The following is an 11,805-nucleotide window of genomic DNA, read 5'->3' on the forward strand; positions in this document are numbered from 1 at the left end:
GCAGCTTCTTCATAAGGGATAAGGGCATTAAGTTGATGCTTGCTCCTAGGTCACAGAGTCCTTTGTCAAACATTATTTCTCCCATGGCACAGGGGATGTGAAAACTCCCTGGGTCCTTCTATTTTGTAGGCATCTCTGGTTGAATGAGAGCATTGCACTCCTTATTCATCACTATTGTTTGCCCTCCTTTGAATGAGCTTTTCCTAGTCAGCAGCTCCTTCATATACTTAATGTATGAGGGCATTTGTTGGAGGGCCTTGATGAATGGTATGTTTACATGGAGAGATGCAAACATGTCAAGAAACCTTGAGTATATTCTCTTTTTTACACCACCCTTGAGTTTTTGGGGAAAGGGTGCATAGAGTCTCAGCAGCTCTAACTATGAAATTTTGGTTTCTTGGTGATCCTCTTCCTGTTTCTCTGCTGATGTATCTCCAGGTTGTTCTAATGTTTTGTTTGGCTCTTCCTCAGTCCCCTTATCACTTATAGTGACCATCTTGCAATCTTTCCATCTGACCTTCTTTGCTTCATCTCTCGGGTTCTTCTCTGTGTCACTTGGGAAGCTATCAGTAGGTTTGGGAATCTTTTCAGAGAGGTATCCCACTTGAAATTCCAGCCTCTGAATGGTGTCTCCTTGGTTTTTGAGATTAGCTCGCACCTCCTCTTTGAACACCTTGTTATCTTGAATCTCTTTGCATATGCCTTCAAGTAGAGTCTCAATCCTTGATAGTCTTTCTTCCAATGATGGTGAATTGAGATTGGAGGGATGAGAAGGGCCATTTTGGCTTTGGTATGGATGTTGAGGTGTGTTGTTAGGTGGGTGCTGATATGATCTCTGTGTGGAATGTTGGTGACCTGCATTGTTGTTGGGGTTGTGGCGTCTCTGATCTTGGCCTTGGTCTTGTTGATTTCCCCACCTAAAATTTGGGTGGTTCCTCCAACCAGGATTGTAAGTCTTGGAGTATGGGTCATGGTTCTGCCTAGGTGGATTTCCAATGTAGTTGGCTTGTTCCTGATCACCCTCTGTTTCTTCATTCACTCCTTTTTGAGCTGCTGTTGAGGTGGTGATTACTACTACTTGACTCCTCTCCATCTTCTTGGTAAGGTCAGCCAGCTGCTTGGTGATCATCTTATTTTGAGCTAGCAGTGCATCCACATTGTTTAGCTCCATTACTCCTCTAGTGTTACCCCTTTCAGAAGCATAGAAGTAGTCATTCTCAGCTACAGTCTCAATGACATCTAGGCTTCTTCAATGGTCTTCTTCTTATTCAAAGATCCCCCGGATGAGTGGTCTACTACCTTCTTTGATTCATAAGAAAGACCTTCATAGAAAATGTGTAACTGCACCCATTCATTGAACATATCTGGTGGGCACCTTCTTGTCAGATCCTTAAACCTCTCACATGCTTCATATAGAGTCTCACCATCTTGTTGCCTGAAAGTTTGAACCCCAGCTCTCAACCTGTTGATTCTTTGAGGAGGATAGAATCTCGCCAAGAATTTGTTCACCACATCTTCCCAGGTTGTTAAGCTCTCCTTCAGGAAAGATTCCAGCCATTTAGATGCCTTGTCCTTGAGTGAGAAGGGGAATAGAAGCAGTCTATAGGTGTCAGGATGAACACCATTAGACTTCACAGTATCACATATCCTCAGGAAGGTGGTTACATGTTGATTGGGATCTTCTTGAACACTTCCTCCGAATGAACAGTTATTCTGAACAAGGGTGGTGAGCTGTGGCTTTAGTTCAAAGTTGTTGGCATGTATGGTTGGCTTTTGGATGCTACTCCCACAGTTTCCTGGGTTTGGATTGATGTAGGATCCCAGAACTCTTCTCTCTTGCCCAGCATGATGCACTGGGCCTTCTCTGTTATGGTTGTGAGCCTCTTCTTCATGATGGTTCTCCATATTCTCATCCATGTCTGGTTTAAAATACTCCTCTTCTTCATCCGTACCAACTACTCTCTTTCCTCTTGCTTCCCTCCTTAATCTAAGGAAGGTTCTCTCAAGTTCAGAATCAAAAGAAGTTGAAGCCCCACTTCTTCTACCTATCATACAACCAACAAGGCAAAAGCAAGAAAGATAGATGCAGACAGTATTCTCTGCAGAAATGCTGTTAGTGTGAGTAATGCAATATATCAAACAGTTAGTGGGTCAGTGAACTAAATAGTAAAAAAAAATACGCAGATAACACCAGAAACGGGTAAAGGGTAAAGGGAAGGAAATAACTAAAATTGAAAGTAAATTACTCAAATGAAATTAAATCAAACAAAAGAAAAAAAAATGCTCAATCTAGTTATCCACCAATTTAATCATTGTTGATACAAAATCAATCTCCGGCAACGGCGCAATAAACTTGATGCACGGAAACTTGTCTCTCAATAATTTCCCTCGGTAAATATACCGAAATGTCGTCAAGTAAAAACTCACAATAGAGTGAGGTCGAATCCCACAGGGATTGATTGCTCAATCAAATTTAATTAGAGGAATGTTCTAGTCGAGCTAAGCAGAATTTGGTGTGAGAGTTGCAAGAAATTAAATGGCGGAAAGTAAATAGCAGAAAATGTAAATGCTGGGAATAAAGAGCTGAATATAAATGACGGAAAGTAAATTACAGAATCTTAAATAGGGAATGGGGAATTTAGCATGAAAGTAAATTACAGAAACTAAAGAGAATGGGTAAGATCAGAAATGGGGGATTCATTGGGCTTAGGAGATGTTGCATTCTCTGGATCAAGTTCATTTTCATCTCTTCCTCAATCAATGCATTCATTGATCTCCTTAGCAATCTTAAGTGATTGAACTCCAATTCCTTGGTAATTCAATCTCTCAAATCTTGATCAATAGCCAATTTCTTGGTCCAATTGCTCATGAGAAGAGATGAAGTATGGTCACTGATTATACCACATGTATTTCCAAATCAAAGTGTTGGTAGGATTATATGTCACTATTTCCATCCAGACCTCAATTTGGTCCAACATGAGAAAGCATTTCTAGCATGATCTCTTGATTCCTCTTCCAAGGTTCTGAAGAGATCCAAGTATGAATAGCTTCTTTTCCAAGATAACTACCCAATTGGATGAAGATTGAAAGCTTTCTAGTAAAATCAAGAGAAAAGAAAGAAGAAGAATAATGAAAACTATTATTGATCCATCAAATTACAACAGAGCTCCCTAACCCAATGAAAGGGGTTTAGTTGTTAATGGCTCTGGGAATGGAAAACAAAGATGGAGAGTGCATTCTGAAAGTAAAACTAGAAGTTGCAGAGAAAGTAAAATTATACAGACAGTAGTTGTCCCAATCCAAAAGTTCTTCTTTAGTTCAAAACTACTCCTATTTATACTACTCTTCTGATCTTTTAGTTGGCTCTTCAAGTCTTGGATATGGGCCTTTTGATCTTGAGTTGAAGCAGTTATCATCTTTAGTGGGCTCAGCTTCACTTGCAGAGAAAGTGTGCAGTAGGCATGGACTTTAGCTTAGGGCGTTAGTGGTGTTAACGTTAAGTGAAAATGTGGGGTCGAAAACGTTAGTGACAATCACCTTTTTCACTAACGTTCCTAACCCAAAATGGTCCACGTTAACTTCAATGTTAGTGGCACTAACGTGACCACTAAAATTGCCTCTTGGCCCTTCGCAAATGTTACTGGGGTTTACCTTTCCCAATAACGTTGAGAGTACCCCTTTCTCCCTATGTTAGAGTTCACGTTAGTATAGTTAACGTGACCTTTAACGTAGGCTTGCCAGATCTTCGAGAGTGTTAGTGACTCTACCTTTTTCACTAACGCTCCAAAACGCCCCTTTCCCACGTTAGTGCCTCACGTTAATTACATTAACGTGACTACTAACGTGGTGTTGATTGCCATCTCCAACATTAGTGACAAAGGTGAGTGTCACTAACGTTGGCTCATCATCCCTTTCCTCCACGTTAACTTCCACGTTAATGTAATTAACGTGACAACTAACGTGGCTCATAGTGGCTTAGTCCAACGTTAGTGACAAAGGTGAGTGTCACTAACGTCGGCGATTCCTTGCTCCTTCCACGTTAAAGTTCACGTTAACTAAGTTAACGTGGCTCTTAACGTGGCCAATATGGGCTTAGTCCAACGTTAGTGACAAAGGTGAGTGTCACTAACGTTGGCATTATCTTTCTCTTCCACGTTAGAGTTCACGTTAACTGAGTTAACGTGACTCTTAACGTGGCCAATTGCCCTTTTTGCAGCGTTAGTGGCACTCACTTTTACCACTAATGCTTGGAGCTTCCTTTTCCTCCACGTTAACTACCACGTTAATGTAGTTAACGTGGTATTTAACGTGGGCTATGATGGCTTCGAAGACGTTATTGGCGATCACTTTTCTCATTAACGTTGCAAGCTAGCTCCCATTCCACGTTAGTGGTCACGTTAGTTAGACTAACGTGGCTACTAACGTGGCTTTTCCTTGCCACCTTTGTCCTGAAATCAAGCAAATAAAGTGCATCAAAGCTCTAATCCAAGTTATGAGTCATGCATAATCCAATTTGTCATTAAATTCATGCATAATTCTCATGAAATCATATAAAATTCACAATGTTTGCTTCAATCAAGATGTAAGTGAAATTCTACCCAAAACTTGCTTATTTCCTAAGAAAATGCATGAAACTACCCTAAAATAGTAAAGAAAAGGTCAGTGAAACTGGCCGAAATGCCCTGGTATCAATGATTACAATCCTTGCTTTGTCTGATGCTATATATCCATTATTTTGTGTATGGATGCATTTACATGATTGAGGCCATCATTTCAATAGTCACTTTTCCCAAACAGCCTTAACCCTTTTACCTACCATTGCTAACCAGTTTTGAGCCTATGATAAACCCTTTTTATTCTTAAATGGAGCACATTAACACCCCTAAGTGAAAAACAATGAACGTCCCTGGATTTGGATCCTTGATTAGCTTAGGTGAGTAAGGGCATGTATCATTCAATGGGAGGGTGTACTTGGGAACTTGGATAGATGTAAAGGTATGTATTTGCAGTTGTAATTGAAAATTTTGGGAATTGAGAACATACTCATGTATTGAATGATTGAACCATATGCATTGACATTTTTGTATATGATACCCCAAAAAAAGGGGGACAAGCAAAGAAAAAGAATATATATATATATATATATATATATATATGAGAATGAAGGAAAAGGAATGTAAATAAAAAGAGATAGAAAAACAAAAGAAACAAAAATATGAAAAAAAGGCCAATAAAAAGGAGACAAAATGCCCCAAAGTAAAGCAACAATAACAATGCATATGGAATGTGAACTAAAGTGAATACATGAGTATATGAAAAAATGGAAACCATGGGTAGCTAGGTATTGTATTAGAATTATATAGGTTGTTTTATGTGTTTGGTGAGATCTTAGGTTAATCAAGGATTTAAATTTCAAGCTCACTTGACCATATATATCCCTACCTTTACCCTAGCCCCATTACAACCTATGAACAATACCTCATGATACTTGTATGCATGAATTGAGTAATTGTTGATTATTAGATGAAAGACAAATCTTGGAAAGCATGATTAGGGGAGGATTGAGTGACGAACCCTATACACTTGAGCGAATAGAGCGGATACACTTCCGGTGAGGGTTCGATGTTCAACTCCTTGTTCCCGGCTTTCACAAGCGTTCGTCTTGTAAGTTATATGCACTTCAGCTTGATGTTCAAATTGGTAGGATTCATGAACTACAAGTCACCTTAGCCCTATATGCTCATATGCGTTCTTGGAGGATAGATTTACCCTTGACCAAGTGGATAAATACCTTTACATTAGTTGCATGCATTCACTTAGGTGATTTGCACTTCATGAACCCTATTAACCAAAGACTCTGGGTTGTCTCACAAAGAAATGCAATGAAGTGGGCAATTATTGGCTATGAAGGAACAAAGGGGGTTTGGTTGATAGAAGGGGCAATGAAATAAACGACAAGAAAAGTAAAGAGAGCAATTAATAAAGAGAGACATTCATGGCAAGGTTTGAGATCATAGGCTTTCTATCTTAGTCATTAATCATAACAATACCTAACAAGAATTTATCTTATTTTGTCATCCCCAATGTTGGAAGAAAGTGTAAGTTATCTTCCATTAGAGAAAGTCAAACAAGACTAGTTAATCTCAAATCAAAAATACTAATCAACTCACTAATTGAATTAGCAAGAGATTAGAGTCATTGAAAATGATATTAACTAACAACTCTAGATCACCAATCTACATTGGGTATTAATGACTCAAGATTACCCAATTACTCTTTCCAAGCCAAAAATGCTCAAAATCTACTCTAAAGCCTAACCAAGCATTTTGTCAAACAATTGGAAGGCATAAAAGGAAAGCATAGTAAATGTGTAAGAATAATAAATCTACCAACTACCAATTGCAAGAAAAGCAAATCAACAACTCAAATCATCAATAAAAGAAACATCAACATCAAATTGCATTAAAAGAGATCTAAATCCAACATGAGCATCCATGAACATAAAAGAGAGAATAAAAACAAAATTGACAAGAGAACTAAGAAGAACAAAGTAGTAGAAATAAGAAATCATAAAGGAAATAAGATGAAAAGATGAGATTGAACCTAGATCTATGAGAGATTAACCTAACCTAATTCTAGAGAGAAGAAGGAGCTTCTCTCTCTAAAAACTAACCTACATGATGCTACCCTACAAAACAATTGCTCCCCTCTTACCCAAGCTTGAATTCTGCATAAAATAGCATCAGAAAATGAGTTGGATTGGGCCCAATGTGCTTCAGAAATCGCCCCCAGCGATTTCATCTTTAGTGGGCCATGTGCAGCATCGGTGTGCACACGTACAGTGCACGTGTGCGCCCATAAACACGAAGAAACTATGGAAAATTTATATCATTTTGAAGCCTCGGATGTTAGCTTTCCAACGCAACTAGAACCGCCTCATTTGGACCTCTTTAGCTCAAGTTATTATCGATTGAGTGTCAGAAGGTCAGGCTTGACAGCTTTACGGTTCCTTCATTTCTTCATAAGTTCTCCCATTTTGCATGATTTTTCTTCATTCCTTCAACCCAATATTTCCCTTCTAAACCTGAAACCACTCAACAAAAATATCAAGGCATCGAATGGAATTAAAGTGAATTGAATTTAGCTATTTTAAGGCCTAAAAAGTATGTTTTCACACTTAAGTACAAATTTAGGGAGAATTGCAAAACCATGCTATTTCATTGAATAAATGTGAGAAAAGGTGATAAAATCCCCCAAATTAACCACAAGATAAACTACAAAATCGGGGTTTATCAAGTCTCCCCACACTTAAACTAAGTATGTCCTCATACGAAAATTGTTGTCGGTCTAGATTTTCTTCCTAAAGAAAGGAATTACTTCGTTGTAAGCATAGCTCCAAACCAACAAACAACTCTCACATCAAATTAAAATGTGGTTTTGTCACAAGTACAAACCCCAATGAAAATTAACTGAAGTATTTAGACTCTAGGTTGTCTCACAAGGAATTGCAATGAAGTGGGCAATTATTGGCTATGAAGGAACAAAGGGGGTTTGGTTGATAGAATAGGCAATGAAATAAATGGCAAGAAAAGTAAAGAGAGAAATTAAAGAAAGCAATTAATAAAGAGAGACATTTATGGCAAGGTTTGAGATCATAGGCTTTCTATCCTAGTCATTAATCATAACAATACCTAACAAGAATTTATCTTATTTCGTCATCCCCAATGTTGGAAGAAGGTGTAAGTTATCTTCCATTAGAGAAAGTCAAACAAGACTAGTTAATCTCAAATCAAAAATCCTAATCAACTCACTAATTGAATTAGCAAGAGATTAGAGTCATTGAAAATGATATTAACTAACAACTCTAGATCACCAATCTACATTGGGTATTAATGGCTCAAGATTACCCAATTACTCTTCCCAAGCCAAGAATGCTCAAAATCTACTCTAAAGCCTAACCAAGCATTTTGTCAAACAATTGGAAGGCATAAAAGGAAAGCATAGTAAATGTGCAAGAATAATAAATCTACCAACTACCAATTGCAAGAAAAGCAAATCAACAACTCAAATCATCAATAAAATAAACATCAACATCAAATTGCATTAAAATAGATCTAAATCCAACATGAGCATCCATGAACATAAAAGAGAGAATAAAAGCAAAATTGACAAGAGAACTAAGAAGAACAGAGTAGTAGAAACAAGAAATCATAAAGGAAACAAGATGAAAAGATGAGATTGAACCTAGATCTATGAGAGATTAACCTAACCTAATTCTAGAGAGAAGAAGGAGCTTCCCTCTCTAAAAACTAACCTACATGATGCTACCCTACAAAACAAGTGCTCCCTTCTTGCCCAAGCTTAAATTCTACATGAAATAGCATCAGAAAATGAGTTGGATTGGGCCCAAAGTGCTTCAGAAATCGCCCCCAGCAATTTCATCTTTAGTGGGCCATGTGCAGCATCGGCGCGCACGCGTACAGTTCACGTGCGTGCCCCTAAACGCGAATCAACTATGGCAAATTTTATATTATTTTGAAACCCCGGATGTTAGCCTTCCAACGCAACTAGAATCGCCTCATTTGGACTTCTGTAGCTCAAGTTATGATTGATTGAGTGTCAGGAGGTCAGACTTGACAGCTTTACGGTTCCTTCATTTCTTCATAAGTTCTCCCACTTTGCATGCTTTTTCTTCATTCCTTCAACCCAATCTTTGCCTTCTAAACCTGAAACCACTCAACAAATATATCAAGGCATCGAATGGAATTAAAGTTAATTGAATTTAGCTATTTTAAGGCCTAAAAAGCATGTTTTCACACTTAAGCACAAATTTAGGGAGAATTGCAAAACCATGCTATTTCATTGAATAAATGTGAGAAAAGGTGATAAAATCCCCCAAATTAAGCATAAGATAAATCACAAAATCGGGGTTTATCACACACGAACCCCACGCACATGCATGGGTGCAAGGAGTTGGGTTTGGCGCACGAAGAGTGATGCATTCGTGTGGATTGGCGACTTCCCTACCGATGCGTACGCACGCTTGACACGTACACGTGGATTGCGAAATTTAGGCGACGCATACGCGTACGCGTGTCGAGCAGCACGTGACCTCATTAAAGAAATCGTGCCTGGCGATTTCTGAGGCTCTGCAAGCCCAAATTCAAGCTGAATCTGTATGGAAAAGACCCAGGAACTCTAGGGGGGAAGGGGGGGATCATTCATTACACACTTAGACACACTCTTGGCTAGTTTTTGGTTCTTGTTTATCTAGAGAGAGAAACCATTATTCCTCTCTAGATCTAGTTTGATTTGATCTTCCCTTGTTGAATTCTGAATTGGGTTTTGTTGATTTCTAGTTTTGATTACTTAATTTGAATTCTCTAGTATAATTTTGTTGAGATCTTGTGTTAGATTTATGTTTCCTAGTTATTTCCCATTTTTTATTAATCTTATGAACTTTGTGGATCTTGAATTGTTGATGATACATTGATGTTTTCCATGCTTAATAGTATTATTTGAGTAGTTTTCCATTGATGATTGTTAGTGGGTACTTTCAATTTACAATTTAATTGCAATTTGAATATGTCTTTTATTAATGCATACCATGTGTTTGATGAAATGTTTTCCTTGATTATGGAGTAGTTTTCTTTACTCTTGGCCTAGGCTAAGAGAATTGGGCAAACTTGAGTCATTGGGTCTAATAGATTTGGTGATTTGAGAACCCTTAGTGATCAACTTGATAATCATTGACACTAGCCTACTACTAAGTCAATTAGTAGCTAGGTTGGGGCTTATGGATAGATGTTGATCAAGCCATTTGATATACTTCAAGTATAGAAGTAAACTTAATGGGCTTGGTTCCTCACAATTGTCAAGATATGGTTATTAGACAAGGATGGTGACCCCAATTCCTATGCCTAGCCAAGAGTTACTTTTATTATTCATATTTGAAACCCAAAAATTTCAATTGCTTAATTCTAGTTATAGTTACTTGTTTAGTTTTAGAGTAGAATTATATTGGATGTTCTTTTATTAGTTTGAAATTTCTCATACCTTGCTTTAGTTACTTGGTTTAGTTTCTTGCACTTTAAGATTTCTTGCTTGTTAAGTCTATTAGTTTAATTTCCTAATCATGACTTCCAACCCCGGAATTCTAACAAATGTTGATGCATATGTTTACCCATTCCTTGTGAGACGACCCGAGGTTTGAATACTTTGGTTACTTTTATTGGGGTTGAACTTTGTGACAACCAAATCTTTAAAATTTGATTTGAGGATTATTTGTCGGTTGAGAGCTATACTTGCAACGTGAATATTTTATGAAATTCTTTACCGATGATAGTCAACCTATCAAATACGTAGCAGTAGTTTGCTCTTGGGGTTAGAAATGAGGTTTTCTCCTGGTCGGGTTAATACATCGGGATTTGGTTGTACCCCGAATAAGCATCCATGAAGGAGAGATACTTGTATCCCAATAAAGCATCGACTAGTGTGTCTATATTCAGGAGTGGATAAGGATCCTTTGGGCAGGCTTTGTTGAGGTCGGTGTAGTCGGTGCACATCCGCCACTTCCCATTTGACTTTTTGACCAATACTACATTGGCTAGCCATAATGGATATTTCACCTCCCTTATGAACCTTGCCTCCAACAAGGCCTGTACCTACTCCTCTACGGCTTGCAACCTCTCTGGACCAAGCCTCCTATGTTTCTGCTGTACTGGCCGAGACCCAAGATATATAGCTAACTTATGACACATTAGTCCGGGATCGATCCCGGGCATGTCGGCAGCCTTCCATGCAAAGAGATCAGAGTTATCCCTTAGGAGCTTTGTTAGCAGCTTCTTTAGTTCTTCATTTAAATTTGCTCCTATGTTCGTCGTTTTGTCTTGAGTGTCTCCAATTTGAACTTCTTTAGTCTCACCTTCCGGCTGAGGGCGTAGTTCTTCGCGAGCTCGAATTTCATCTTTTTTATAGTATTAGTTTCCTTTCCTATTGGGTTGCCTTTAAGGTTCAGACTTTCATTGTAGCAGCGTCGCGCGAGATTTTGGTCTCCCTTTATGGTGACAATCCCTTCTGGCGTCGGGAACTTCATGCATAGGTGCGGAGTGGAGACCACCACGGTGAGTTGATTTAGCGTTGTCCGACCTATGAGAGCATTGTAGGCGGAGTTCATATCGACTACAATGTAGTTTATACTTAGCATTCTAGATCATGTTCCTTTTTCGAAGGTAGTGTGTAGCGAGATGTACCCAAGTGGTTAAATTGGGGTATCCCCGAGCCCGAACAGGATATCCGCAAAGCTTCCTTGGTCTACCAATGTTCGGTGGAGGCTGGCATTGGCAAGTATGATGGTAACAACCACGGGGTCATCATGCCCGGGATGATGCCCGTGGCGTCTTCTTGAGTGAAGGTGATAGTGGGGAGGTCGACCGACCTGTCCCCTCCTTTGACATGGTACACCTCTTTAAGGTGTCTTTTGCGGGATGACTTAGAGATCCCTCCTCCTGCAAATCCTCCATTTATCATGTGGACATGTCTCTCAGGGGTGTGAGGGGACGTTCATTTCGTCCAACCTCTTCATCACTTCTTCTCTTTTTTGGTTCATCCGCTCTGTTGGCTAAGAACCGATCTAATCTCCCTTCTCATGCCAATTTTTCTATGACATTCTTTAGATCGTAGCACTCGTTGGTAGAATGCCCGTAGACTCGGTGGTATTCACAATACTCTGTTCGACTTCCTCCTCTCTTGTGTTTAATCGGACGAGGTGGTGGGATCTTTTCAGTGTTGCATATCTCCCGATAA

The 11,805-nt window shown here is 39.0% G+C and overlaps 1 non-coding gene across 1 annotated transcript; it reads left to right on the plus strand.

Annotated features, from left to right (window-relative positions):
- Positions 1–1,357: 1,357 nt before the first annotated feature.
- On the plus strand, positions 1,358–1,464 carry LOC112725380 (small nucleolar RNA R71). Its single transcript, XR_003164491.1, has one exon. It is a non-coding gene; the product is annotated as a small nucleolar RNA R71 (small nucleolar RNA).
- The last annotated feature ends 10,341 nt before the right edge of the window (positions 1,465–11,805 follow it).

This window comes from Arachis hypogaea, chromosome 11 (assembly GCF_003086295.3).
Source record: "Arachis hypogaea cultivar Tifrunner chromosome 11, arahy.Tifrunner.gnm2.J5K5, whole genome shotgun sequence".
In the NCBI taxonomy this organism is placed as follows: Eukaryota; Viridiplantae; Streptophyta; class Magnoliopsida; order Fabales; family Fabaceae; genus Arachis; species Arachis hypogaea.